The sequence below is a fragment of the Equus quagga genome, chromosome 4 (assembly GCF_021613505.1).
Source record: "Equus quagga isolate Etosha38 chromosome 4, UCLA_HA_Equagga_1.0, whole genome shotgun sequence".
NCBI lineage: Eukaryota > Metazoa > Chordata > Mammalia > Perissodactyla > Equidae > Equus > Equus quagga.
In genome coordinates this window covers 124,673,949-124,698,750 of record NC_060270.1, presented here as the reverse complement: position 1 = coordinate 124,698,750, position 24,802 = coordinate 124,673,949, and the positions used below count along the sequence as shown (strand labels likewise).

General features: G+C 35.9%; 1 protein-coding gene and 1 long non-coding RNA gene across 7 annotated transcripts in view; one reads left to right on the top strand and one right to left on the bottom strand.

The window, feature by feature from the left end:
• Positions 1 to 2,932: 2,932 nt before the first annotated feature.
• Positions 2,933 to 23,029, bottom strand: LOC124238485 (uncharacterized). Its single transcript, XR_006888319.1, has 3 exons — positions 22,925 to 23,029; positions 17,833 to 17,907; positions 2,933 to 3,036 (listed from the first exon to the last, which is right to left on the bottom strand). It is a non-coding gene; the product is annotated as an uncharacterized LOC124238485 (long non-coding RNA).
• LOC124238484 (tissue factor pathway inhibitor-like) overlaps positions 22,842 to 24,802 on the top strand; it is a 78,294-nt gene continuing 76,333 nt past the window's right edge. For 3 of the 6 annotated variants that reach the window (XR_006888317.1, XR_006888318.1, XM_046659472.1), the window contains exon 1: positions 22,844 to 23,116. The gene's annotated coding sequence lies outside the window, so the exon portion shown is untranslated. Of the gene's footprint in view, positions 23,117 to 24,802 lie in introns of all 6 variants that reach the window. The other 3 variants (XR_006888316.1, XM_046659473.1, XM_046659474.1) reach the window with 2 other exon arrangements.

Genomic DNA, 24,802 nt, shown 5'->3' with positions numbered 1-24,802 from the left:
TGCCCTAATTTTAAACAAAACATATTTCTGTCTAAACTCTTTCTGCTTCTGGTGTTCTTTTCACACTATGGAAATTTATTTTTCTAAACAATGTATTTAGAAAATTAATAGTGCTAAGTGGATTATTCTAAAGTTCTCTAACATGTTATAATATTAAGGTTATAATAAATGCATAAAGTGACATGAGAAACTTCCCATTTTTCTATGATCTAGAATACTTATTATTACATAGAGCTTTAATGTTTAGATAGAGCTCAGTTATAAAAAAAATAAGGGCCTTGTGGCTCTCTTAATATGAGATTTCCAAATATCTTTCTAATTGTTTTCTGTAATTTATTATTATTATTTAGTAATTGCTTTCCATGTTTTTGTAGTTTAACTTTTGATAGTTTGTATTTTAATAGGAAAATATCTATTTCTTCCAGACTTCCTAATTTATTGCCACGGTATTGCTCATAATGTTTTATAATTCCCTCATTCTTTTATCTGCTTCCCAAAGTTATATCTATTTTATCAATCTAAATATTGTAGAATTTTGCTATCTCGTAATTCATTCATCAGTTTGTTAAGAGTTTATCGATTTGGCATTTTTAAAGAAACTTTTGGCCTGTTGGTTTTGACCATATTGTACTTTTTCTATTGAATTATTTCAGCAGTCATGGATTTACCTTCCCTGTTTCTTTTCTTTGGCTTCATTTTTGTTCTTTTTCTAATGTTTTAATTTGGATACTTCATCGGTCTCTTATTGTTTTCTTAAATGTGCATTTGGTATATTACATCAGTCTTGTAATGAACCGTTTTAAATTTTTTTATTTTTCTGAAGTCCCATTTATGGTTTGATTTTTCTCTTTGATCTAGACACTTTTAGAGTAATTTTTCTAATGTTTGTTATTAAATCTGTTATGAATCATTTTTTCTTATTTCCAATTTTATAAAAATTTCAATCAGAGAATGTGGCCAGTAGAGCTTCTACTTTTGAGAAAATATTAAAGTTTCCTCTTTGTACCAATATTTAATCTACTTTATAAATATTCCATTTACTTAAGAATTGATATTGGTCTGTAGGTCTTGGCAGATGTGGAGTTACCTTACACACGTGTCTCTACAATATAAGAGAGTAAAACTGATCGAAACCCTCCAGCTGCTGTAACTTTTTTTTTTTTAAAGACTGGCACCTGAGCTAACAACTGTTGCCAATCTTCTTTTTGTTTTTAATTGCTTCTTCTCCCCAAAGCCCCCCAGTACATAGTTGTATACTAGTTGTAGGTCCTTCTAGTTCTGCTATGTGGGACGCTGCCTCAACATGGCGTGATGAGCAGTGCCATGTCTGTGCCCAGGATCCGAACCTACGAAACCCTGGGCCTCTGAAGCAGAGCGCAAACTTAACCACTCAGCCGTGGGGCCGGCCCCTTTCTTTCTTTTTTTGGTAACTTTTGATTCATCGGGCATTCCAGGATGCTCTGGGTGAGCATGGTGTTGGTCTGGAACCCTACAACTGGGACATTTCGGCCCAATGCAGGATTCTTCAAACAGAGAGACTTTGCTCAAACATTACCCCATCAGCCTAGTGGATAATTTTTTTATAACGATGCTGCAGTCTGAAGCTCTGCCCACCCAGTCCTTCCTCATTTCTGTCTTTCCACCTGGGTTACAACTGCCTCTTAGTTTGAATGCTCTCCTTGCCTCCACCTGCTCCCTTCCGCATATCCTTCACTGAGTTTACCCACAGTGAATCTTTTGTATATCTATTCTTGGAATTTTGTTTCTTTGAAGACTCAAACTGATTTTTGAGTACCCAGATAAATATGGAGATTTCGATTTATGACTTTAACTTATATGTTGTTTGGTGTGTAAAGATTTATATATGTTATACGTTCTTTATGTATTTATTGTTACTATTACGTGATATCTGTCAAATGTCTTTATCAGTAACATAATATATTATGAAGAGCATATGGATTGAGATTGCTGGGAGAGAGTTCTCTACTTTGGAACATAGGTCACACTGGTTCACTGATTCAGAAACAAGAAACAAATAAAAAAATTTTGTAGTAACTTAAAAAACTGTGCCCGTCACAGATGGTAAGTTCCTCGATATACGAAGGACAGGAAAAAACAATCCTGGCAAGAGCAAATGAAAAGCAAAGCTCATTCAGTGATGCATCACAGGAATTTCACAAGTAAGCAAGGTACTTAAGTGTATAACCAGGACTATTGCTTAGAGGAACCATGAAACAACCATTCTCTTATACGAAGTACATGTTCTATGTGCATTTATGGTCTGTAAAAAAGATAAAAGAGAAGATAATCAATTGAAAGTTCTATGAAGTAAATTGATTAAACAGCATCTAAAATACTGGAAAATTAGACCAGCGATGGAAGATTAAGTGATATGGATTTATTCTCTCTGTTAAACACCCTGAATGAGATTGGATAGTGGTTTGAAGTACGTGAAAGCTTTTTCCAGATGGAATGGTGACTGTTGAAGAGGAGAGAGAACAGAGTCTAAAGGATTTATGTCCCATTTAAGGAGTACTTTCCTGGCAAAATTGATAAACATAAGAACATACTGATGTTGGAAACTGCAGATTTCCTCTTGTCCACAGTCATCCTGAAAAGGACAGGCGACTCCCAAGTAGGTTAATACGTTGGCCTGGTGTGAGACAAAGTGGTGGGAGTTACACAGCTACAGGCTCCATTTGACGCTATGGAGCAAATATCCAAGGTAGCTAATGTACAAGTGAAGAATTCTTGGTCCTAACGTGGATCTTAGAAGGCTTGAATCTAATTCCAAATTTTTATTGTGGACTAGCCTGAGGCCTAGAAAAGTGGCAAGCCTGCATAGTGCATAGGAGCTTCGGCTGAAGTATTGGACAGAGAGAAATAACTCCACCCCCTAACAGGGGGGAGACATCGATATGTGAGACTGGATGGTCCATGGTCTCAGATGGTGGTCTAAGAAGGCTTCTGGAAGAGTAAAACCTGAGTCGATAGGTAGAGCTGAGGCAGTTTTCATTTTAGGCAAAAGGCAAGTATCTGCAAAAAAGGGGCATAAAAGTCAGTCATTTCTTTTCCCCAAGCACCGTAAGATACTCAGCATGCCTAGACTATAAGGCACAACTGGGGATTATGAGAAAACACCTCTAAAGGAAAGGCAATTCTTAATTTATGGAGTACTTTATAAGGCAATATTGGGAATTTGTATTTTATTATGAAGGAATTTGGGCTAATATCTTAACAAGGTCAGGACAGTGCAAGGGGACTGCATGGCAGTAATTGACTGCATTTTCTCTAGAAAATCTAAAAACAATAATAAAATCAACTTAGTCCTTTGTTTTTTATTATGCACCAGCAATTCTAAAACGTCAGTGATGAAATACTTCTCCCAGAAAAAGATATTTTGTTGGTCTAATTCTAAACAATTTCAGCAGTTATTGCTGAATTTTAATAATATGAATTTTATTACTGGAAGATTATATTTTTCAAAAACAGCTGCAACGGTGTTTCTAGTTGTACACGCTTCTAGAATTTTGTCAGTCTCCCATCAATAGGTGGTAACTTTTTCCCCTTCGCTTGCCTTCATGTGGACTTTTGTGAATGCTTTCTTGAGTAGAATGCAGCAGACGTGATGCTGTTTGTGACTTGTGAGGTTAGGTCATGAGTAGGTCTTTCTTGTAATGCCTGCTTTTGGAACCCAGCTCCCTCACTGTGAGGAAGCCGGAAGTCACTTGCAGAGGTTACATGTAGATGTTCCTGCTCACGCTTGACCCAGGCGACCTTAATGTTGTCCCTCTCAGCTGACCAAACTGTAGACTTTCTTCCTCACTATAGTCCCCTGACATTCCTCTCTTTAGAGCATTTATTTTAGAAAACTTGCAGTTGACAATTCTACCTCTGCCCTTTTGAGATGTAAATCTTTTCCCAGCCTCTTGCCCATTTTATAACCCACGAAAGTCTTTCTCAAGGACCCTTTGAAATGGAACCTTAAGAAAGATAGCACCCCTATTTCCCAGTGTGTGTGGGAGTGTAGGAGCCTAACTTTGATAAATACGAATTAGCCAACACAGATGACCTAATCCCGTTGACCGAACCCTCCCCTGTGTCCTCTAATACTTTTCCATTGGCTCACCCCAGCGCTTAAAAACTCTCTTGCCTTTTGTTTCAAGGGAGTTGAGTTCGATCCTTCTCCCTGTGGCAACAGTCTTCACCTCTACTGCAATATTCCTGAGTAAAGTCTCCCTTGCCTGTTTAACTCCATCCAATGCAATTTTTCTTGGATTCACTCTGATGTGAGGTCCCCAGTGACAGCAAGCAACTGTTGGACAGGTGAGTAAGGGAATCTTCCATTTCCAGCACTCAGCTGTCCTCATGGCTGCACTGGCTGGTGCCACTTGGAACAAATGCAAACCGTCTTCACTGAGACCGCCCATGTTACAGATGTGCAAATTAAATAAATGACTGTCATGCTGTAAGTTGCTAAGATTTAGGGTGGTCTGTTAGGTATCAATAGATAACCAGGATAGTAAGCTTCAAATTCACACAATTTTGCTAATAGCCCTTTTATGAACATTGTTTTTTACATGAAAGTTAATTCTGTAACTCCCAGTAACACAGAACACCCAGTTTACAACTGTCCAGAATCATCCCAACACACTTTCTATACCATTTGGTTCTCTGACTCCTAGAAAATCTCATATTCCTGCACTTAAGGAATAGATTCAAAATAAACAGTGATAACACGGTGATTATAAAAAAGAAGAAACAGAACTAACATTTCTGTCATTCTATGTGACCACTTGGAGTTTGTATGTGTGTGTGATTAAACTTTAAAACATTGAAACAAAGCACAAATTGGGAAGAATAATATTTTTTGATAAGTGCAAATTTTATCCCATGCATGAAAATTTTTACTAGATTTAAATAATATCTGTAAAACTAAAATGCATTCCTTCTTTTCGACTGTTAATTGATTATTTATTCAGGAACTAAAGAACAGATCAAGAAATAAAACATTACGTCAGATTTATGATGTAGCGGTTACTTAAATTGTTTTATAGATGTTTCAGTTGTATTAAAATTCATTTATTAATTATTAGACACTTATTTGCATAAAAATTTTTATAAAGTTGTAAAAAAGATGACAGTCCAAACTCTTAAGTAGATATAAAATCCATTGTATAAAATATTGTGGTTTTTTTCTCCTATAGAAATCTGAAGGAATTTGTAATCATTTGCAGTAATTTTGAATAACCAGCAACTGGTTCATAATTAATTTAAATTTCAGAAAGAAAATGGAATGGGACAAGGGTACCAACATGAAATAATTAAAATGAGCTTTTCCCTGAAAATTTTATTCTAACCACTATGCCACACCAGAGATAAGTGGGAAAACCCTTTCAGTAGCCAAAATAAACATTAAAAGTCAGCAAGTTGAGGATTTCTTTTTTATTCTCTACAGATTAAGTCTTAGGTGACTAAGTCCTCCTTTTCAGTCCTACCATCCATGGAGGAGGTTGTGAGGCCCGGTCTAGCCTGCCCTCTTTTCAGCACTTTGCTATCCTCCTCACAGTTGATATTGCCACTCCCCACAAAACTTGTCTTTTCTTATCAATCCACGGAGTTCAACAAGGAAAAAAACCCACAATAGGAAGCAATTGCAGCAATTTCTGAATCTAGTTTGGAATATCCAAAGTCTTCAATATTATGTATAACTGAACTTCATGGTCATATTTAAAATGGTTTTGCCTTATAGCGAGGGAGATATTAAAGAATAATTCCCTCTGGTGTCATATGCTATGTGGACCACTGGAATGCTTACTTTAGATCATAAAGACGGTGGAACTATACCTATCTTGTGCTTAGAACATAGTAAGTGCTTCACAGATATTTGTAAAGTTGATTCATCAAATGGTTACATACGGAGTGACATGATCAAAGTCTTACTTATAAAGGATCACATTGATATTCAGCTTGGAAACTAAATTAGAGAAAGCTAAGACCGCAGTTGGGGAGACCAGTATGGTAATTGTTGGTTAAGAAATGAAGAACCAAGGTGGTAGCTGTGGGGATGAAGGAGATGGAAAAGATCAAAAAAACTGTTTAGGAGCTATAATTCACAGGACATAAGGGAGAAGAAGGAGGTAGAAACTTCTAGAGTATCAAGAAAAAGGCTAGATTTAGGGAATTAATGATATCATTCAGCTTTATACATGATGGTCTAGAAATGTCTCTGAAATATCCAAGTGGATATAACCAACAGGTGATTGTATATATAGCATTTGTATTTAGAAGACAAGTATTAAAAAGAGCAAAATATTTGGAAACTAATACATATATGGTATATTTGATACCAAGGAAGTGAGAGTGATAACTCAGGTGCAGTCTTTAGGTGGAAGAAACAAGTGTATAAAAACTTGGGGAAAATCAGAAATTACTGAATGAGCAGAGAAAGAGAAGCTGCAGAATAAGACTGAAGCAGAGACTTAGAAAACCACTTGGAAATTTCTAGAAAGAAACAGTGACTCCTCTCAAGTTGTGCAAAGAGGTAAAGGGCTGGAGTTCAGGATGGTCATTGCAAAATGTCCATGTGACTTAGCAAACAAGAAGTCATTGCAAACCTTGGAAAGAGGGCCTTCACTAGAGCACTGTGGGTAGAAAGAAGGTTGCTATGACTGGACTAGATACTGGCAGATGCAGAACTGCAGATAATTATTGACTGTTTTAAGAGTCTTGACTGTAAATGTCTGGAGAGGTTATAAAATACCACACAGGATGCAGGTCTAAGGAAGAGTTTGCTTTCTTTTTTAAGATGGGTGAGAATGATTATATTACTGATAAACAGACAGCCCTAATGTGGAGAGATAGTGATAGGAATACTTAATAGAAGATACTCGAGGATATGAAAGGAAATAAAATTAAATCCACATTGAAATCTACTGGGAGGATACTGAGGATTTGCTCATTCAATATTTATTCCAGCTTCATTTTAGTATTGCTTTCTATACTGCAGAGACAGGAAAGCTTAAAACAAATCCCAGATTATCTCTTAGCTAGAATTCCAAATGTGTTTTAGACTCCATAATCAAATACACCCCCATAGGACTTGCATCAGAACTGAGATTACTGATGAGGGAGGAAGGCGGCATGATTCTCTAATGGGTGGCGCATACCGTGGAAGAGGCAGTGTGGTCTGAAACCAGCAGGTGTAATGGCATCACGTTTGTGTGTGAGTGTGTGTGCCCATACACGTGTGTGTTGGTGTTTGGAAATAGCAACTACAGAGACAACAAAGTATTTCATTACAGAAAGAGTTGCTGGCGTGTTGGCAGCAGTTCTGCTACTGAAAGTTTGCATTAGAGTCTCTTTTTTTCAGCTCTCTCAATGATTTATAACCCATTGAGAACACTGTAATAAATATATTTATCCTTTCCAACTCTCTTCATTGTGATATGATTGACATACAAAAATCCATGCAGATTTAATGTATACAACTTGATGAGTTTGGAGATAAGTATATCTCTCTGAAACTATCACCACAGTCTATGCCATAAACATATCCATCACCTCCAAGTTTCCTCTCTCCTTCTTTATTGTTATTATTATTTCTTTTTTGTGATAAGAACACTTAACATAAGATCTACCCTTTTAGCAAATTTTAAGTATATAATACAGCATTGTTAACTATAAGCACATCCTATACAGCAGATCTTAGATTCTGTTCTCTTCAACTCAGCCATGACATAAGTTCTCAGTACAACTTAGAAAAGAGCTTTGGATAGTGAAAAGACTGCTGGTGGGGAACAGGAAATTCCTGTTGGTGACACACAATCTGGCAATCTCCTTTTTATCTCAGAACAAAATAAGACCTTCAATTGAAAGTAAAGAGGAAAGTGTTGAGTACAGACTTGAGGAATATTATAAATATTTTAACTTTGAGTTGGTATTCAAAAACTCCTGGGGGCTGGCACCATGGCTAAGAGCTAAGTTTGCTCACTTAACTTTGGTGGCCCAGGGTTTGCTGGGTCAAATTCTGGGCACAGACCTACACACAACTCATCAAGCCATGCTGTGGCGGCATCCCACATAGAAGAACTAGAATGACCTACAACTAGGATATACAACTATGTTCTGGGGCTTTGAGGAGAGAAAAAAAAGAGGAGGATTGGCAACAGATGTTAGTTCAGGGCCAATCTTCCTCACCAAAAAGCCCACTTAAAAAAAAAAAATAGCATCACCTCCTTGCAGAATTCTGTCCTGGTTTCCCATCTAGGAAACAGAAAAACCAAACAAACTTACCTTTGTCCTTTTAATTGTAGTCTCTTGTTTTAAAGGGAAAATGTAAATTCCTGAATTAATGGAATGCAATAAAAAAGATTCTGATTGAGGCAAAACAGTAGAAAAAGTTAACACAAAACTTTTTTGCAAGAAATGCATCAAAATACTGAATAAAAATATAACTTTTCTGATACAGTGCATTGCTGTGTTTACAGGAAAGAATGGGAATACCTTAGGGGCAGAGGGAAAAAAGCAAAGAAGGAAGTGGAAAGAGTGAGCTGATTTTGTGGCTGTGGCTGAACCTCGCGCCTGGTTTTACATACCCATGGGGACAAGGAGCAAGTTTTGAGTCTGTGGGAGACAGGAAGTTAGAACTGAGGCACCTGCAAAGAACTGAGACTCTCCAAAGAGTTACCCAATTACTGAAAAGGAAGACTAGGGAAATATCTATTCACTGGCACAAGTCAATCGTAAAACTATTTTGTTGGGATTAAAGCAGGAAAACAAGTTTCCCTCGATAACTTAAAGCAATGAACGTGCTCCTCAAGTGGGTTTGATGTCAAATTTGCAAAACTCTATGGTGTTGAAAGGCCAGTAGAGGTGAAAATTAAAGCTTAAAAATAGATTCCATTAAAAAGCTTAAAAATAGGTGAAGTTAGTGCCATCATGGTTTTTTTTTTTTTTTTTTTGGCAGGTTTTGCACTACACGTTGGTGCCACTTTCAAGAGAGTGAGTCATATCCTTGACATCATAGATTGTATATTTCTTCTAAGAATTTTCCAGTAATGGCAGGAAATTGTGTTGTTCAAATAAGTCAATGCATTATGACAATTTTATGAAATAAAATTCTTGAAAGAAGAGTGCAAAAGGTTCCCAGGTGGGATAATAGCAGTCATTTTGAATACGTGGCATATGCAGATGCACAATCTCTGAAAAGATATATAAAATGAGACAGCGTTCTCACAAATAATCCCACTGTGGAGGTGAGGACATTTCCAAAATTTTTTAGCATCATAAGTGATCACTAGCAGACATAGCCAACAGGATGACTAGAGTCCTAAAAACTTCAAAAAATAGAAAAACATAGAAAAGAAAAAAAGGACCAGAAAATAAGTATGTATAAAGTCATTAAAGACAAAACAACAAACTAAAAGCACAAATCAAAAAACACAAAATTATGAGAAAAGGCAGAGTTGACAGAAAATCAAGTAGAACTTCTAAAATTAAAATACAGTCACTTCAATTAAAATCAGCCAAACAACAGATTAGGCACTGAAAGAATTAGTGAATTGAGTATGAGACCTTGAGAAGTGACCCAGAATGCAGCACAGGGAAATAAATGACATTTACTTCCTATTTCATTGAGAAAATAAAAGCCAACAGAAGAGAACTTCCATATACACCCGCCCCCCATCTGTTTTGCAACTGTACCTGTATGCGTACTCTCCAAGACCAGCTACATAATTTGGGGTGGGGGAGGGGGCAGTGCAAAATGCAAATACCCACCACTTGACCAAATTTCAAGGTGCTGACAGGAGAGTGTTAAACAAGCACAGGACTCTTCTCTGCATAGCGTCCTGTATGACTGCACCAGTCTCACGCCCATGAAGCCAGCCTTTAACTCAGCCTTTACTTCTGTTTTTATGGATGAGCTGCCTGCTTTCTAGCTAAGGTCAGTACATCCACCAGATTATTAAACTCCAGCTCCTCTTATCTATTCAAGCTTATTCTTCCCAAATTAATTTATTAATCCAGTGCAATACCAGTCAACATTAATTTTTTTCCAAAGAAATAGGCACATCAATATTAAACTTTACGTGCAAGATGTAAAGGGCAAAAAATAGCCCAAAGAACTTTGTTTGAAACAGAAAACAAAGAGGAAAATGAAAATATTCATTGTATGATGGAGGTAGAATTTTTTAAATAAGATTTTAAAAGCGTAAGCCATTAAGGAAAAGGTTGATATATTTACCTACCTCAATATTAATCCTTTGTGACAAAAAAAAAAACAATCTAAACAAACTAAAAAGATAAGATACATATAGAGAAGGTATCTCCTATCCATAAAACCAATAGAGGATTTTTTCCAGAATATGTAAGAAACATCTATTATTTAAACAAGAACAAGACAGAACAGAAAACCAAACATTTCAAATGATTAAAGGATATAAACAGCCATTTCTCAAAAGAGTAAACCAATAAACCTGAATACTTCCTCACAAGAAATCTAAGAAATAAAAGCAAACGAACAATAAGATATCACTTCTTAAATATCAGATTGGCAGAAATCAAAAATTCTGACAACACTGTTTGGCAAACATGTGGAAAACACGTACTCTTCTATAGTGCTTTGCTGAGACAACTTTGTAGAGAAATTTAGCAATACCTTGTACAATTAAAAACTGTTTATTCTACGCCCCCGCAATTCCATTCTTACATCTCTATCCTGAAGATTTGTACAAGGTGTTATGTGTAAGAACGTTCCCTGAAGCAAAAACAAATGCAGGCAAGCTAATCAAACAAATGCTCGGTAGAGGACTGGAAAAAATTAGTTGTATTTTTTAATAAATGGAATAGTATACCATAGTTAAAGTGAAAGAAGATCCACACATATAAACATATATGTCAGAAGTATAATGATGTGTGATAAGGGAAAGTTGCCAAAGAATAAGTCGAGTATAAATTTAGGGACATTTTTCTAAAAAGAAGCAGTTGTATAAATTATTTGTTTAAATATCATATGAAACAATGAACAACATCATAAATGGGAAAAATTCATCCCAACTTCTGGATATCGACTACTTCTAAAGAGGAAGAGAGACTATGGAATGGACTGGAGTTAAGGTGGTTTCAGACAAAGTAAAATAAATTTGGGTCCTGATTGGTTATGAGTGGTGAATGCTGTCCACAAAGCATGAATACAACAAACATCAGGAGAAATGGTCCAAGATGGAAAACAGCTCCCTAACCCATGTGCCATAAAGGATTGTTAATGCTCACTGAAGATTATTTCCGTGCTTAGTGACATATACGCAATGGAGCCTGAAATATCTTCCTAAAGTGCATGCATTACTCAGTTGTCATCCATTTTTGTGAAAGGAAAAGTTGACTTTAAGATAAACGTGAAAAAAATCTAGACTGATCTTGTCATTTATGCATTTCATTACTTAAATTTTTGTGAGACAATGAAAGCCAAGTATCGTCTTTATGCTTTCATTGTTTAGTCTGACTTTGGTTATAATGAATGTCACCTGGGTTCTGAAAGACTTCTACATCGAAAGAGAGAAAAATGACTGTTGCCAAAGAAGAAGAAATAAATATTCTCCTCAGTTCAGGTAGGGGTTTGGCAGGGATCCCACCTTCTGAGCCGTCATAGTCAGTCACTAATATATGGATCTGACACGATCCTAATAGAACTTGGAAAAAAATCATGCCATGAAAATACTCTTTCCTGAACTGGTTTTGCTGTTAATGGAACTGAATTTGCAAGGACAGTACTTCTAATTAACCTTGCTTTTCTGTGTGTGCAAAATGGACAGCAGCTGTTTATCACTATGTTTCCAGGGGGAAAGAGAGGATGTGGTTTTGTGATTGTTTCTTACATGTTACGGTACCAATTAATCAAGCTTATCCCACTCACTTTCCAGAATACCTCCATAACTTGAAGCAAAATTCTATTTAAATTTATATTTTCCTTCTTTCTTTCTTTTTTCAATTCTACTCATTAAATTTTGAGGATCCTATTGGCTGCATTGAAATTTTCCTATTATTCTTCTGCTTTCTTTTGCCCCCTAAACATTTTCCACAAGGTCAGACCTTTTCTTCAAGGCTTCTGGCAAGTCTGTCTGCAGTTATGACTTCATCCTACCAAAGCCACATGTCAATTCAGCCAAAATTTGTCATGTCAATGAAGAAAATTGAGTAAGTTTATATGTGCCATTACATGGTCAAAAGCTATATCAAATGCCCAAATATGTCCCCTGACCCCCTTAGTAAATAATGTACTAAAATGTAAGTTCCAAGAAAACAGGAATGTTTATCTGGATTGTCTGTTGCTATAGTTCCAGTGCTGGCATGTAGTAGGTGGTCAAGAAATTGTTGGTAAATGGATGATTCAGAAAATGCTCTGTTTGTATTACAGTGAAGTGGGAGGCAGCAAGGCATTATGATGACCATATGTTCAATATTAAAAGTCGTTAATCAATTTAGCAAACTAGAAGATTTTTTATCCTACTTAAACATACTTCATAAAGATGAAATTGTAAGATACGTTGTAAAGCCATAATTTTTATATAGCTGAAAGTTGACAAACTACCAAGACATCTCAATTGAATTTTTATTGTGCATATTTGGATATTCAGTTAATTGGCCAGTGATGCTTGGATGAATAATAAACTAAGTACATAAGTAAATCGGAAGTATTTACATGTTTATTCCATACCACTGATCTTTTTGCCTTTATTTCAGCAAAATTAATACTTACGTTATAATTAAAATTGTCACATAATTTAGTTCTACTTTATTTAAGTGTATGCAACTTGAAATTTTTGTCCAAAATGTAAATTAAATTAAATCTAAACATTTAAAAATTTCATGTTTTCAAACAGTTTTCTTGTAAAGCATTCAAAATTATTTATGAAAACACAAATGCAGGATCATATGGTAGATCTAGTCTTAATTTTCTGAGGATACTCCATACTGCTTTCCATAGTGGCTGCACCAGTTTGCACTGCCACCAGCAGTGTATGAGGGTTCCCTTCTCTCCACATCCTCTCCAACACTTGTTTCCTGTCTTGTTAATTATAGCCATTCTGACCGGAGTGAGGTGATACCTCATTGTAGTTTTGATTTGCATTTCCCTGATAGCTAATGATGTTGAGCATCTTTTCATATGCCTGTTGGCCATCTGTATATCTTCTTTGGAGAAATCTCTGTTCAGATCTTTTGCCCAGTTTTTAATTGGATTGTTGGTTTTATTTTTGTTGAGCTGTATGAATTCTTTGTATATTTTGGACATTAACCCCTTATCTGATATATAGCTATCCCACTGCTGGGTATTTATCCAAAGAACTTGAGAACGCAAAAGCATAAAGATACATGCACCCCTATGTTCATTGCAGCATTGTACACAATAGCCAAGACTTGGAAGCAACCTAGGTGCCCATGAAGGGACGAATGGATAAAGAAGATGTGGTATACATACACAATGGAATACTACTCAGCCATAAGAAATGATGAAATCCGGCCATTTGTGACAACATGGATGGACCTTGAGGGCATTATGCTGAGTGAAATTAGTCAGAGGGAGAAAGCCAAATACCATATGATCTCACTCATAAGTAGAAGATAAAAACAAAGACAAACAAACACATAGCATTGAAGATTGGATTGGTGGTTACCACAGGGGAAGGGGGGAGGGGAGAGGACAAAAGCAGTAATTAGGTTCACATGCCTGGTGATGGACTATTATTAGTTTTTGGGTGGTGAACATGACATAATTTACACAGAATTCCAAATATATTACGATGTACATCTGAAAGCTATATAACGTTACAATCCAATGTTACTGCAATTAAAAAAATAAAAAACAAAAATACAAATGCAAAGTGAAAATTTTAATCAATATCAAAATTTAGTATAAAAATTCACGACTGAAATTTTAATATAATTTTTGAAAATCTCTCATTAAATATTTTAAGAAAAATAAAACTGCCAGTAGTTCTGGTGTGCACTGTTCATCTAGTTGCCAATGAAAAGAATTATTACACTTTATATGTTACATATAGACCTACATATTAACAAATCTCGGAGTTATATGAATTGTCTAATATGACAAACATTCCTCACGCTCCAGGTGCAACTGTTGCAAATACTTCACTAATTTGTGTGTTCCTCCAGGAAGAGGATTGGAATCAAATGAGAGGCCAGGAAACAGACACTCTGCACTTCTGGGAAAATAATCCTTAGCATTGTAAGATCTTTTCCATTCCTGCTACCTGAGAGAAAGGATTTTACAAATTATTTTGATTTTGTATCTTAGCGAGCATTTCTACCACTCACATCCTCTCTGTGCACAGAAGTAGAAACATAGGGTAGCTGACAATGGAGAAGCCTGTAGACGACACCTTGATTAAGTGACCGAAGTGAACAATCATCATCAGTAATGAGACAAACCACAGTCAAGCACCCTGGATGGAATGAAATGCAAACAAAGCAGCCTTACTTCTGGAACAGTTCAAGAAGAAACATACAATCTAAATGAATAATGAGGAACTGTCAGGCAAACCTAAATTAAGGACATTCTAAACTTACTTGTAGTCCTTAGAAGTGTCAATAAAAGGCAGCCGTGTATATATACATATATTTTGGTGAGGAAGATTGGCCCCAAGCCAACAGCTGTTGCCTCTCTTCCTCTTTTTGCTTAAGGAATGTTGTGGCTGAGCTAACAGCTTGTGCCAATCTTCCTCTGTCTTATGTGGGATGCTGCCACAGCTTGTAGCTTGATGAGTAGTGCTAGGTCTGTGCCTTGGATCCGAACCTGCAAATCCTGGCTACTGAAGTAGAGCACACAAACTTAACCACTATGCCACTGGGCTGGCCTCAAGGCAGCCATATTTTCTTAAATGTTATATATCCGTGTGGTAATATGGAATAAACTCTAAGATGTATGTTTTAAAGTTTTTAAAAAGTTGCAGAACGGTATTTCAATTTTGAAAAAATACATATGTATATATATAAATAATTCCCAAAATGACAAAGAAATAGTTAATAGTGGCCACATCTAGGAGTAGAATCAGGTGGAGAGTGAGAGAAAGATGTTTATTTTCTACTTCCCACTTTTCTGTACTGTATGATTTATTTTGAACCTGAACAGACATTTTACCTAAATTTTTTAAAAAGTAAAATAAGTTATTTAATTCCTTTGACTATTGTAAATTTTGTTTTTGAGTCTCAGAAAATGGAAAATATTGTCAGGCAAAAATATTACTGTTTTTAATTTAGTCAACACAAGGGTGATCATAGATCATGATTCCTGAGGTCTCACGCTATCCTTGTCATTAACTACTTATGACTGTTGGGCAAGGCACGTCGATTCTTTGGGATTTAATTACTCATCTTTATAGATGAAATTTCTTGTAATTCTGCCGTTAAATACTCTTAAAACATAAATTGTCTTATACAACATGTTGTCAACAGAGGGCAGTAATTAACCACAAATAGTTCCATGTTTTCTATGAGCAAGAAATGAATCATTTTCATAGAATTTGAGGGAAAATAGTATTCAAAATACCACCATTCTTTTCACTATTCCTGAAAATTTTGATCACATTCCTGTTTTCTCCCATTCAAACAAACTCTTCTACCAACCACCTGTCTAAAACAACTTCAGTCCTTTGCGTTAGGAAGATAAGACATGACAAAAAAGGGGAGAATGTAAAGTGAGTTTCGTGATGACAGAAGGGGCCTTGTCAATGGGAATGAAGACGTCATTTACCCTCTGCCTTCTGATCACTTGCACGGTGGATATTAATGCAGTTGTGTTCACTAGAAAGATCACAGACAGGGGATTACTACAGACTTGGGTTTGAAACTGCTTGACTGTTTACTGTCTGTAAATGCTAAACCCTGGCCAATTGGATTAAGCTTTCCAATGTTCAGATTCCTTCAAATTAAAATAGTAACAATAGTTAATTTAGAGGATTGTTTAAGGATTAAAATTATTATTTGTAAAAGGTATAATAACGCTAGGTATATAAATGGGTGCTCAATAATGCTTATTATTATTCTCATTATTATTAATACTGTTAACTGTTATCATACAGATTTCCTTGTTTTAGTACAACTGAGTCTAATAGTAGAAGAAATATTGCATTTTATCCTTAAACATATATATGTAGGTATATATAAACATATATACATAATATGTATATATTCCTTTAGTAAATAATGACTAAAATTTTGTTTTCTTGAACCAAACTTTGGAAATTTGGTACAAGTTTTAATTAAGAATAAACATCGGTTTAGCTTTCATCTCAATTTTAAGCTTTTTAAAAGAGAAAATTTGGGGGCTGACCCCGTGGCCAAGTGGTTAAGTTCGTGCACTCCACTGCAGGCAGCCCAGTGTTTCGTTGGTTCGAATCCTGGGCGCGGACATGGCACTGCTCATCTAAACCACGCTGAGGCAGCGTCCCACATGCCACAACTGGAAGGACCCACAACAAAGAATATACAACTATGTACGGGGCGGCGGGGGGCGGGGGGGGTGGTTTGGGGAGAAAAAGGAAAAAAAATGAAATCTTAAAAGAGAAAAATTTGAAAATACTTCAGTACAGTGGGCATATTACTTTCCTTATGCTAAATGATGTAGCTGAATTATTGTGACCTAAGATTGTACAATACTTTTGTAACAGACAGGTCACTTGCATAGGAAGTTTTCACAGAGGTAGATGTATGTGAAACCCCTGTTATTCATCAATGAAAAGTAAAAGAGGTTACCTCTTTATTCATGTTTTAAAGATACAGATATACTTTCCAGATTCTCACATAAGGAGTTAGACAAGTGAACTAAGTAAGATTAGGAAAAAAGCCACATTAGTGAAAGCGAAGGTTCTGAGTACTCTCCCATGCTATGCAATAGAATATCTGATTCTAGAAATCCAGAAAGAAATAGCTAAGAACCAACTTGTTTTATTTTTCCTCTGAGACATTACACTAAATATGTATATACCACTAAGTAGCAGTAATTTATTGTGAAATGCAATGCCTAAGCACAGATGATACAAAGATTAGCTTTCACTATTTTCTTAGTTAATTTGTTTTATCTGATGAAGGAAAATCACTTGCCCAAGATGTCTGCCTGTTAATAATGCTGGTGATGACTGAGAGTCCTGTGGAGAACCTCCTGAGAGAGCTGAGCGGCACTAGAGCTTCATTACCTCTACTCCTAAATAACCACTCTCATTTTAAAATTAGCAAGAAATAACTGGTTAATCAGAAATATGAACTAGATAACACATAAGTAATGTAATGATTCCAGTACTCAAGTTTGTGTGTCTGTATTTATTTTGAGCTCCATGTGAAAATTCAGCCTAATTTGAGAAGAATTTGTTTTCCTACAGATGGAGTCAGCTTGCTTGTGACCATAACATTTCTGAAAATGCTTTTGTTATTACTCTATTGCATAACAAGGGAGAAAGGAAATCTGCAACATATTTCAAATTGATTGTTGTTTAGTTTTGTTTATCCTGCTGCTTACCATCAGTAAATTTCCAGAGAGCATCCTCTCCAAATTACTTTATATTTTGCAATGAAATCTAAAGGAAGCAAAAGAAGATAGGGTGCCAGGAAGACAGAGGGCATGGGGTCCAAGAGTCCAATTTAGTTTAGTGTCCAAGGTTACGTAATGTAGTAATATGTATGCAGTCAAAATAACGTCTTTGAGGGAAGAGAGTATGCAGCTAGGGAGTATATTATTCATTTCTCCTTAAGTTATGCTTGATAGCAAACTACCCCAAAATCTACAGAGTTTTTACCAAGAAAGCGTTTATTTTCAATCACCTTTGTGAGTCATCTGTGTGACCATTTCTCCTTTATTGTGATCCAGTTTGAAAGAATAATCCAAATGCAGGATATCTGGCAGAGAAAATGGAAAAAAATCATTGAATCATAAAACTCATAAATGTTCCATAAAGCTCATAAAAATCTACTTGGCTGTTGCTTATTTTTCGTCTGCTCATTCTATTAGCCAAAACTGGTAACGCAGCAACACCTCATGTCAATGTGGAGGGAAATGTCCTCTTCTTACTGGTTACTAAGGAGGGACCCAGAGGGAGGAGCACCAAATATGTTTGAAGAAATAAGATAATCTACCACAGAGAGGGGAAGGAAAAGAAGCAAAGTAGACCCGTTCTCCCTGACATATATCCAGTTGTCCCTGCTTCCCTATGAGATGGATTGCTTTTGGAAATCTCCATTTAGATATTAAGAAAATTGAGATACTTAATGGTTTAAGAAAAAACTATCCAAAGGTTAATTAATCATGCAGATACTCTGACTTTAAACCCATACTTGATACCGTGTATGTAGGCATCTCAACTATTGTTAAAACGAGCATGATACTAAATTTGTCTAAAAATGAGGCAGCTGGATTGTAGCTGGTAGCATTTTGATTTACCACTACATGATATATTTTTCCATTTATTTTTGTCCTTACTCTTTACCCTCCTGGGCAGATAAAGCTGAGAGCAAAGAGCAGAGGCTTCACATGACTTGTTGAATAGATGTTTCAACCCACAGGAGAGAATATCTTCTTGAAAGCTACAGCTTTAAATTGCAAGAACTAGTGTCTAAAGCAAGAACAGAGTTTTAATCCAAAATCTTGGCCAAACTGTAATAGACACGACCAGGCTGAATGAGTTGTCTCTCAGCAGAAGCCAGTGAGGACAGAGGACAGCAAGTGGGCCAGATGCCCTTCCCAAACACTTCCAAGGGTTCAGGTGCCCTAAAAAGAAGGGAAGGAGCAAGGATAGGGGACATCTGGTTTGCCTGGGTTTACCTGAAAGTGACAAAATTTTGACTGGTAATTTAGTCAGTAGTAAACTACTTAGAATAGGCAAGGTTGCATTTGTCACATCAGCAAAAATAGGGATTTGAGAGATAGATTAATTTTGTTAATGATGAAGTATAGAGGCAATTTTGCCCCTGTGTTTGTATATGTCAAATCTATTACACAGAGTTTCAATTAATACAATTTGATAAAGCCTAGATGCCATTCCTTTTTACATCTGAAGTCTGAAAATGTACATTGTTTCCAGTTGTTGATCAGTTTTCAGAAATTCACTTTGAGAAAAAGTGAACCACAAGCAGTACATGGTTTAGATTCTGGATAATAGGATGACGACTGAGACAAGAGTGAAGCTCAAGGACTCATCCTTAACCTAACCCAATGAAAGACCTTTGCAGTCACACTTCATGTGAAAAGTAACTGGTTGAAATATGCAATAACGGAATATCTAATCTTTCACATACTTTAGAGTAGAGAGAAACGCGTGGAATGAGTGTTAGATGTCATAAAATTTAACTTTGTTTTGGATAGTTATCAAAACTTCTGCATAATTTAGTTTTTAACATCCTTTCTAATTCTGATGTTCTCTATTGTGCAACAATGTTTACTCTTCTCACAAGGCTTTTAAGGAACCAACTTCCTTCCAGATTTGTCTCACTCATATAGTCACCTGAACTTGTTGAAACATTTGATATGTTTGAATGAACAAAATTCTTAATGGATAAAATTAGGAAATGTTTCCTGATACTTAGGACAAGTAAAGAAAAAAAGGACAATTTTTCTATCTTGGACAAGAAATAAACAAGCTCAAAGAAAGAGCCTGGAATGTTATTCTAATTGTGTGAGACTTGAAAAGAAAAAATTAACAGAGAATAGTTAGGAATGAAAAGGACAGTATCTAGTATTAGGTGGGTACTTGGATCATCCAGATGGTGATTATAGACAGAAGTCTAAGATGCGCATAGTGAAATTGTTGTTGAGACATTTTTTTTATCCAAATAATTTAGACTTAGAGCTGTACGCAATGGAATGGCAAACTGGTAAGAAAACCACAAAGAGTCACGTAAGCCTCAGGAATAGGAAAGCTGAGTCCACAGAGCCCGTAAGTGACAGCATCAAGCTGTCTTATCTTAAGATAGTTTACCATCAAGTTCCCACATTCTCATCATTGCAAGAATATTCAAGTTTGTGTAAGTTATGTGGAAACAAAATGATGAAAAGTTTTCATTGATGCCAAGTGCAACTTGAATATGAAATCGATTATCTCTGGGAAGTTAATTTCAGCTCAGCTGTGACGTTTTCAGGTAGGATTCTTTACATACTAAAAGAGATTACTTAAATGACTTTAGGAAAAAGAGGAGTTGATTACAAGAATGTATGTTCTTGAGTACTTAGGAAAACTTGAACTGAGCCTGGGAAAGGGCTTCCCCATAGAGCTCAGGCATCGCTCTCTCCTCTCTCCTGCTGCTTTCATTCCTTCCATGTTCTCTCTAAGAGGTTACACACTCTCTTCCATTTATTCTTTTCATCATTCTCTCTCAAATAGCTTTCTCCACATAATCATCCTGTGCACCCCATAATGGCCGCCAGTCCTTTCTCTATGTCTGCTTTTTAGTTAAGAGCTTGGCATCTACTGTATACTTTTTCTATAGCTCTTAGTTCAAGTTTGGAAAGAGGAAAGCTGAGATTATCTCTATCTGAGCAGAGCCTGTAGATTGACCAAAAAATTAATCAATGTCCACTCCAATCCCAAAACAGGCAACTTCTCTCAACAATCTGAGCAAGAAGGGAATATTGAATATGCTTGAGTTACAGGGTATAAGGTGTCAAAAAAGAAACAGGTCCAAAATGGAGTCACTTGTGCTAAGCCCCACATCAGAAAACCAAGACATAATACCTAACCTAATTGTAGTGTCAACCTCTCCAGGAATGTGACCTTAAATGTCAATCTGGAATTACCTGGTCAGCACTAGTGAGGTAATCTGCCTCATAGACACCTACCTTCTCCCAAAGGAAGGTGACCTTGCCTGAGACAATCCATTTATTGCTAGAAACACTCTTCTGCCTATAAAACCCTTTCATTTTGTACAGCTCTTCAGAACTCCTTTCTATCAGCTAAGATGGGATACTGTCTGAGTCATGAATCATTAAATAAAGTCAATTAGATCTTCAAATTTACTCGATTGAGGTTTGTTTTTTAATGGAGGTAATAAGGGATAGTAACTACGCAGCAAAGTTTCATGGTTAAAAACAAAATTTTAACACACAGAGTTTTGTTGTGGTATAAAATCCAGAACATGGGTGAGAAAGAAGCATAGAAGAGTATTTAAGCATCTGTGCTCTGAAATCAGCCTACATGATTTGAATCAGAGCTCCACAAACCTATACTCAACCTTCTTAAACCTGTGAAATGGCCACTGAAAGGGCATAGAATGTATCACCCCAAAATATGCCTCTTTGGCATATGGATTAACTTTAGGCTAATTATTTTTAAGAAACAGCAGACACAAGAGAAGCTCTGAAAACTAAGTAAAACTTATCCTTTTGTGAGGGACATTTACATGTGTAGGGGAAATCTTCACTTGCAAATGTATCTCCCCCTCTTTAATAGGAAGAGGAGAATGACTGAATCTGTAAAAGCTTGTCGATGGAGAAGGCTAGGACCTAAATATGCATAACAATTTTACTCCTGTTTACCGTGCTTTTCCAGATAGCATCCCATAACTGGCTCCCTCATGCTCTGACATCTTCCTTTGTTTTTAGCTGGAGATGTTATTTAAGGTGGTGGCTTGAGCTATTTCGGAGAGTTACCCAGTTTTCCTGGGTATCTCCCATGTGTACACAAGGTATACGTGTTATTAAACTTCTGTTTGTTTTTCTCCTGTTAATCTGTCTTTTATTACAGGGTGGTCTCAGCCAAGAATCTAGAAGGATAGAGAGAAAATTATTTTTCCTCCTCCTCTACACCATACAGAGAGGACTTTCTTTATAACCTAGTTTTGAGAATTAAATGAGATAATGTATGTGTCAGACACTTAATAATTATTCAGTGAATATTAAAAACACACAAGAGGAAAAGTTACTCCTTACACAGAGGTCAAAGTAAAGAAGCAAGAACAGTTGAAGGCACAAAGACAATCTGAGATGGAAAAATCAAGAAACTGAAAGATTTTCTGATCAAATGACTTCAGCCTTCGCGGCAAAGTAGATTCTGCCATCTTATGAAATGTCTAGTGGTCTTAGTCTGATATGACCATAATTCCATTACGGAAATACAAAAGGTTAACCTCAGTGATAGCAACCTACAGCAGAGCAAGCTGAGTGACATTAAGTATTCACAAATTGTGTAAAATAATAATAATATAAACAACAGCAATAAACACAATAGTCAACATTCATTGAAGGTTTGCTATGTATGGAGGCCTGTCTTAAGTGCTTTATATATATTTATATGTATTAACCATTTACTACTTATATCAAACCTAGGAACTTATATTATCATCATTTTAGGGAAAAAGAAACTAAGGCACAGAGAATTTAAATAACTGACCAAAGTTGCAAAGCTAGCAAGTAGCTGAGGCAGGGTTCACAGCCGGACAGTCTGCAACAGACAGAACAGTATATTGCCTTTAATCAGAGGGAACTTCCATAGTCCTCAGATTTTTTTTGTAAATATACTGACAATGTGGATGAAATCATTTAAAGAAAGACAAGAAACAAACTGAAAAAAAAGTTCGTTTGGTTAAGTAACAATGTAATGATAAATATATAATGATTTAAAAATATATAACTGGAAAAAATGTTTTCTTTTAAAAAAAACTGATTACGAAAAGAATCCTGGAAAGTAAAAGAAATATTCAAAAATAGTAATTGTGAAATCTTAGTGTAAGCTGTTTCCTTTGTCTGTTTTCTCCTTACTAGAAAAGGCTTTTGAAGAGTTTGGTGAAATTAGCCTAAATACAGTTAGAGTGACCTAAACAGGAAGCCTGGCAATTCCCACCGCAGTGATCGCAGAGCCGGCTCGGAGGCGCCCTCTGCTCCAACAGACAGGGGCGACTTCGGGCTGGATATCCGTCAAATTCTTACCTCGCCCTTACTCTGCTGGCAGGATCAGATTGCATTTCTTTCATTACTCTTCACTTCCCAGTTTGCTGATCTCTTTAAAAGAAGCAGCAGAAAAGATAAATCCTCTCTTCAATGCCTGGAAGGGAAAACAAAATAACCTCAACGGCGCTTTGAAAAAAATCTTTCCAAGAACTTTCTTCAGAGATTTTACTCGTGAGTACTTGGCAATATACTTTCTAGCCCATGAGAAATAACTTTTATTTCTTTTTCTTGGGGGAAAGCAGGGCACTGAGAAGTAAAGAGGGGTGAAGGAGGAGCATTGTCTGTAACCCTAAAATGAAAATCGGCTCTTCTCTGTAAACAAAGTAAACTCATATTGCAATGCAAGTTGTCAGCTCTTTGCATTCAGTTCTTAAACAAGTATATATGCAATTTAGGTTTATGCTTTTAAGATCATAGACATTTTTGCAAGAATTTGGTCAGATGTAGCCTTTTTTATAATTTCACCTTGTAGTGGCAATTCTGTAGTAATTGTCTCTGTTTAATTGGAATTTTCTGAAGATTTGTTTACCTTTAAATATTATTTAGTAATGTATAAAAACTATAACAGAGACGGTCTGGAAGCCTTATGTTTAAAGAAACTTCTTTTATTTTCATTAATTGGTGATATTTAAAACGAGATGTAAACATTAGTATTCTTATAATCTAAATGTTTTACGCCTGCATTAACTAATATCTCTAAGGAAATATTTACAAGACTCCAAAGACCAGAGCTCCTATTCTAAGATACTTAAATAAGAATATATGACATCATGTCTATGTATAGTGCGATTATGTAAAGTAAAGCAATAGGTTACATACCTACACGATGTACTGTCATGTTCTTGTTGGCTATGAAACCATATTAAACTTTGCTTCTGGTAGTAAAGGAAAGCATATAATATAGAAGTACACAACCACAAAAACTCTAACAAGACAAACAATTATTATGGAAGAAGCTTATTTGTATAAGAGTATTAGCAAAAAATAAGGGACAAGAGCAGTACCATGGAGAAAAAAAGAAAAGATAAGCCACAGCCACACTGTGACTCAGTGCTCTGGAAATTAGTCACAAAATGACTTTGTGTAATATGTGATAAACACAAAGGGCAGAACCCAAGCAGGAAGCATACAGCTCAGAGGGTCATATTTTGTGTGTAAAAGCATAATATTCATGTCAAAGGGGAACAGCTGTGTCAATTTTGAGATATTGCAAAGTTTTTAAACCTAACAAAATCCTTTCATAAAACATTTTTAGGATTCTTTTAAATTCATCCTTCTAGTGCATGATTATTTCAAGACATACTGTCTATATCTCATCTACTCCTTCAAGTAAGGGGTGAATTAACTCTTTGAAAATTTATTGGAGTATGAAAAATTAATTTGGGGCCTATAGGTTAATAAAATGATATACAATATTCATGGGGATCAACAGAGATTTAAAAATATTAATGTAAATATAGATAATATTATAGACATAAAACTTTAAAATACTTAATTTTAACAACTTTGAATAGTTATATTGGGAAATCAGATTTGTCTTCTTCAGGTAACCACAGAATCTTGCTGGAGAACTTTATTGACATCCATACTGCTATTTGGTTCCGTTCTCTGTTGGGTATGCTGAATTGGACAAGTTTTTATTTGTAAAGGTACAGTTTGATATCTTTAGGTGTTTGTTTTACCTCCAGTGACTAGGTCAAACCCCTTTTGGGAAATGTAGCTCCTGTTCAAGTGGATTATGCCATTAGTTGGTACTTGCTGGTCTGATTGATTGTCCCTAATTCTAGGCTTTATTTGCTTGTAGGTTGTACAACTATTTTGACTAGAATCTTCTATTATAAATGTTATTTCTAAATT